General features: G+C 41.9%; 1 long non-coding RNA gene across 1 annotated transcript; it reads left to right on the top strand.

The window, feature by feature from the left end:
• Window positions 1-1,177: 1,177 nt before the first annotated feature.
• LOC138955609 (uncharacterized) lies at window positions 1,178-2,128 on the top strand. The gene is made up of 2 exons (XR_011452304.1): window positions 1,178-1,470; window positions 1,872-2,128. It is a non-coding gene; the product is annotated as an uncharacterized lncRNA (long non-coding RNA).
• The last annotated feature ends 3,855 nt before the right edge of the window (window positions 2,129-5,983 follow it).

Raw genomic sequence — 5,983 nt, 5'->3', positions numbered from 1 at the left:
TTATTCTTACTACCCTTGATTACTTCTGATGAAAGTTTTCTGCTTCAAGCGAGAGCGCTGAGGGTCAAGAGAAATGTGTCAGGTTTTGGGGCAGTGACTTTTCTTTTCACATGACATGACAGCTTCTCCTTACCATCCTGAAGAAATAAACGACCGACAAAAATGCGATGAAGAATTTACCAAAACTTGTTGCTGTTGTGTTTTTGTTTTTACATTTAGTCAAGTTTTGACTAAATGTTTTAACGTAGAGGGGGGAATCGAGACGAGGGTCGTGGTGTACCCAATAAACATGCCAGAACTGGGCCACTGCTGGCTTTTTGCTGGCAAGTTTGGTAAAGCTGGCCATAAAAGAACCAACACTGGGCCAATTATGGTTTGCCAACAAAGGCCCAGTTATGGCTTGCCATCACTGGCCCATCTCTGGCATTCCAGTAATATTGTCGGCCAGTAAAATGCCTTAATTGGCCCACTGTTGGCACGCCATTGATGGCCCAGTGCTTGTTTGCCAGCATTGGGCCATAGGTGGCGTTTTGCTGGCAATTAATTATAGGTGGGTTTTTGCTGGCACGCCAGCAATGGGCCAATGCTGGATTATTGCTGGCAAGAAGATCTGCGACAGCACAGCGGTATGACTTTCTCTCTTGGAGTGACGTAATGTACAAACAAATGTCGAAATATCTTGACGTCACTCGTGATGATGACGCATTGTCAACTAAATCCGGCCCGCGGTGGTTCTGCAGATGTCCGGTTATTTGTTTTGCATTCAACTTCAAGGAATTTCCAAAGCACCTTCTTCGATTTCAGTACGCGTCCGATCTCCTCCGGCTAGAAGCAAGCGTGGTGAGTTTCACAAACAGTTGTGTGAGCAGGTCGTCGCAACGGCGTTAGATCTAGTATCTTCTTGTTCTTTTCCTCCGTTGTCGGTCTTTTTTTCAACTTTCTTCTGCTGGACGTTTGAGTCAGTTCGCAAAATATAATAGACTTTAAGAAGTCGTCCTCTCTGTAAGAAAGAATCTGCGCGCGCGCGCGCGTGTGTGTGTGTGTGTGTGTGTGTGTGTGTGTGCGCGTGTGTGTGTGTGTGTGTGTGTGCGCCCGCGCGCGCGGTTGTGTGTGTGTGTGTGTGTGCGCCCGCGCGCGCGGTTGTGTGTGTGTGTGTGTGTGTGTGTGTGTGTGTGTGTGTGTGTGTGTGTGTGTGTGTACGTGTGTGTGTGCCTTTTTCCTTTCTTTGTGTGATTGAGTTTGTTTTGTCTCTGTCAAAAGAAAAGCACCATAGGCATAAACACCATAAGCTTACTTGTAACCAAACAAATTGCATCTTGTGAATGTTGACATTGAGTATGTGTCTATTCACTCCAGGACAAAGATTTGTGCAAGTGTCTGACTGCCCAACTGGATAAGATGCAGCTCGCCTGGGTCTCAGTTCCTGAGAGAAACGCAAGAGAGCTGTCCGAGACAACGTAAGCTTCGCAGGTTAGATCAAAATACATATTCCTGTTGACCCCTTACTTCTGCTTGGCATTTTAGTCAGTTCAGAAAATATGATAGATTACAAGAAGTCGTCCTCTCTGTCAGTGTGAGAATGCCTCTGTGTGTGTATATGTGTGTGTGTGTGTGTGTGTGTGTGTGTGTGTGTGTGTGTGTGTGCGTGTGTGTGTGCGTGTGCGCGTGTGTGTGTGTGAGCGCACGCGCGTGCGTGCGTGCGTGTGCTGTTTGCGTGCATGCGTGCGTGTATACTTGTGTTTGTTTGGTTGTGTGTGTGTGTGTGTGTGTGTGTGTGTGTGTGTGTGTGTGTGTGTGTGTGTGTGTGTGTGTGTGTGTGATATGGAATGATGAATTAAAACCAACAAAACTCGTTTGCTTTCATGTTTCAGAAGGTGAACGGCAGGAGAACTTGAGAGTTTCAATGGCTTCACAAACAGACTTACCGTAGGCTACGACGTCAGGACAAAGAAAAGAAGCGTTATCTCAACGTTGCGGATGCGAACAGAGAAATGACAGAATCAAGACAATCCTACGGAGGTTTACTGGGAAGTGAACAAGAAACATTCTGCCTTTGGTCATCATGTCTCGAGTGTGAAATTTAGAACGCTGTACAAATAAAATAAACCAGTGAGCAACTGAAAACAAAGCGTACGTTTCTGTAATGCTTCGATAATGAGTCGTTGCTGTTTGGAAGCTTTACATTTGTTTTGTTTTTAATCTATATTACTGTATTGTTGTTGTGCCCGCTATAACTGCGTTGATGACGATATTCTGTCAAAACCACTGCCTTTACTTGCCAGATAAGTTACACGACAAATGTGATTAGCATTTCAATTGCATTTTACTGATGAATTTGATAATTACGCATATATGCATATTGCTAATGTACAGCTTGACAGCATTGCCCTTTGCTTTATTTGCGCACGTCTTGCCGCCAGCATGTGTTGAAAAGTCCATTGATGTGCTGTGTTTTGTCATTGTTATTACATTCACAGTAAAAATGACAAAACAAAGCATATTTATAGACTTCCAACAACCATCTATGGGCTAACAAGACTGTGCAGGTAGAGCACATGAATAGAGCCGTCATGCTACCAGAATCAGTGGTATTGGTATATTTACTGCAACTTATTGGCATTTTGCTGGCAATGGTAATGACAGAAATATGGCATTATGCCGGGCCACAACTGGCCCGGTAATTTCAGCAGGTAAAGGGCCATTAACGGAAAATATATGGAAAACAGTTTTTTGAGTCACTTGAGAAAAAGTGACTCTATGTAATCGGTCAGTGTTAGTCTGTCCGGCCGGCCGGCCGGCCGGCCGGCCGTCCGTAGACACCACCTTAACGTTGGACTTTTCTCGGAAACTATCAAAGCGATCGGGCTCATATTTTGTTTAGTCGTGACCTCCAATGACTTCTACACTTTAACGATGGTTTCGTTGACCTTTGACCTTTTTCAAGGTCACAGGTCAGCGTCAAAGGAAAAATTAGACATTTTATATCTTTGACAAAGTTCATCGGATGTGATTGAAACTTTGTAGGATTATTCTTTACATCAAAGTATTTACATCTGTAGCCTTTTACGAACGTTATCAGAAAAACAAGGGAGATAACTAGCCTTTTCTGTTCGGCAACACACAACTTAACGTTGGGCTTTTCTCTTTTTTCTATAAAAGTGACCGGGCTCAAATTTTATGTGAACGTGACTCCCAGTGACCTCTACACTTTGACGTCTGCTTTGGTGACCTTTGACCTTTTTCAAGGTCACAGGTATGCTTCAGGTATGCATTGTGTTGTGAATAGCAATTTCTTCCTGTCCATCTGATGCCTCATATAATATTCAGAACTGCGAAAGTGACTCGATCGAGCGTTTGCTCTTCTTGTTTTATATAAAACTAAAAACCTGCAAAATGCTGGCGAAATGCTGGCAAAATGCTGGGTTTTTGATGGCAAGCCATCAATAAGCCATCAAATAAATGATGGGATTTTGCTGGCAAAATTCTGGCAAAATGATGGCAAGCCATCAAAAAGCCATCAAATAAATGATGGGTTTTTGCTGGCAAATTGCTGGCAAATTGCTGGCAAAATGATGGCAAGCCATCAAAAAGCCAGCAAATAAATGATGGGTTTTTGCTGGCAAAGTGCTGGCTTGCCAGTGATGGCCCATCAATTTGCCAATGTGCATACGGGTAATATGCCAGCATTGGGCCATCAATGGGCCTTTGATGGCAGTAGTTCTGGCAACTGGCATTGCCATCAAAACGCCAGCAATGGCCCAGTTCTGGCATGTTTATTGGGTATGTGTGTGTGTGTGTGTGTGTGTGTCTGTCTGTCTGTGGTGTGTGTGTGTAGAGCGATTCAGACTAAACTACTGGACCGATCTTTATGAAATTTGACATGAGAGTTCCTGGGAATGATATTTTTTTTCTTGTTTTCGATAAATGTCTTTGATGACGTCATATCCGGCTTTTTGTAAAAGGTGAGGTGGCACTGTCACACCCTCATTTTTCAATCGAATTGATTAAAATTTTGGCCAAGCAATCTTCGACGAAGGCCGGACTTCAGTATTGCATTTCAGCTTGGTGGCTTAAAAATTAATTAATGACTTTGGTCATTAAAAATCTGAAAATTGTAAAAAAAAAAAATAATAAAACGATCCAAATTTACGTTCATCTTATTCTTCATCATTTCCTGATTCCAAAAACATATAAATATGTTATATTTGGATTAAAAACAAGCTCTGAAAATTAAAAATATAAAAATTATGATCGAAATTAAATTTTCGAATTCAATTTAAAAACGCTTTCATCTTATTCCTTGTTGGTTCCTGATTCCAAAAACATATAGATATGATATGTTTGGATTAAGAACACTCTCAGAAAGTTAAAACGAAGAGAGGTACAGAAAAGCGTGCTGTGAAGCACAGCGCAACCGCTACCGCGCCAAACAGGCTCGTCACTTTCACTGCCTTTTGCACTAGCGGCGGACTACGTTCAGTTTCATTCTGTGAGTTCCACAGCTTGACTAAATGTAGTAATTTCGCCTTACGCGACTTGTTTGTTTTGTGATGACCTCACAAAGTTAGAAAAGCTATTTGTGATCACGCTACAAAGTTTCCATAACAATCTATGTCACTCCACCGAGTTAAATTCGGTCTAACACACAGTGTTTAAATCAGATGTCCAAAAAAAAATGTTGCAAATTTAAATAACATCCACATGTTTGACCACGTGAAGATTTTGCCCATGGTCTTACCAGTAAAATACCGATATCTGCCGTTTAACGCAATGCAATGTCTAGTTTGTCAACCCATGTTGAACGTTTGTTTTATTCTGCAAATAGACAAAAGAGCGTGGATCGGCCTGCATGACTTAGAGAGACAGGGACACTTTCAGTGGGTAACAACCAACCGTGAAGCTAACTACACAAACTGGGATGCAACGGAACCCAATAACCAGAACGGGAATGAAAGTTGCGTGTTACTTCGCTCTTTCTCAGATGGTCGGTGGAATGATTATCCTTGTTCAGGAAATCTGGCGTTCGTCTGTGAATCTTCTACCTAGATAAGGTAACGGTAGCTGTTGTGATACTCTTTACCTTTGTTTTCCTTCTCATGATCATGTGAGTTATCATTAGATTTGACTGGGATGTCCACATTTATCAGATGTTGCAATGCCGGAAATCATATCAGATCAAGACGTAATCCGTGTGCCAAATGGTTAGTTTCAGTTTCGTTATATATGTGGCCCATCAAAGTGCAATAGTCATCATTGCCATCATTCTCACCACTTTTCATTCATAACGAGCTTGGCAACAAAAACGTTCGCCGGTTCCCATGGTTGCGGTAGGAAGATTACATATATCGATAATCAAAAGGAAACCCAATGGAAACGCTCAGAGTTTCATCGATTCTTCTCATTAGCGTTTCTAAGACAACGACAATACCTAATGTGTCACAGTGTGCGGGTGAAAGTACATCAAATGAACGAATGTAAAGTTTGAACAAAAACTAAAACTACAACCAATGCGCTGCAGGCAAACGACAAAATATATTTTTAAATAAAGGCATACAATCTTCCCAACCAATAGCATGTATGTCTGCATAGCTACTTAGTATGTATATCTCTGTTTTGCGTCACACCTGTTTGGAGAACTGGCAAGTCGAACCGATCGATTGACCCCTGACGTTCACACATGATAATCATGACGTATAGATCAAACGGTGGAGTAGGTTTTTTCAAAAAGCTAAGCAACAACCTAACATACTTGTAAAATGTTTCACAATATTTTCCTCTCAAAACACAGAAGACAACAGCTTATGGCCAGCCATGACTTGCTAACCTGCTGAGAACAATTGCTTGCTGCAGTAAACGATAATCTACTAATGCACTAAATATCGTAGCAGTAGAATATCTTTACCGCAGTGCTGTGAGGCTTCGATGGTGTGTTTTGGAGTTGGTTTACTAAATGGCTCCTTGTCCATGAATTTGCACTTTCTTT

The sequence above is a fragment of the Littorina saxatilis genome, unplaced genomic scaffold, assembly GCF_037325665.1.
Source record: "Littorina saxatilis isolate snail1 unplaced genomic scaffold, US_GU_Lsax_2.0 scaffold_742, whole genome shotgun sequence".
Taxonomy (NCBI): Eukaryota; Metazoa; Mollusca; class Gastropoda; order Littorinimorpha; family Littorinidae; genus Littorina; species Littorina saxatilis.
This window is presented reverse-complemented; position numbering and strand designations above follow the sequence as displayed.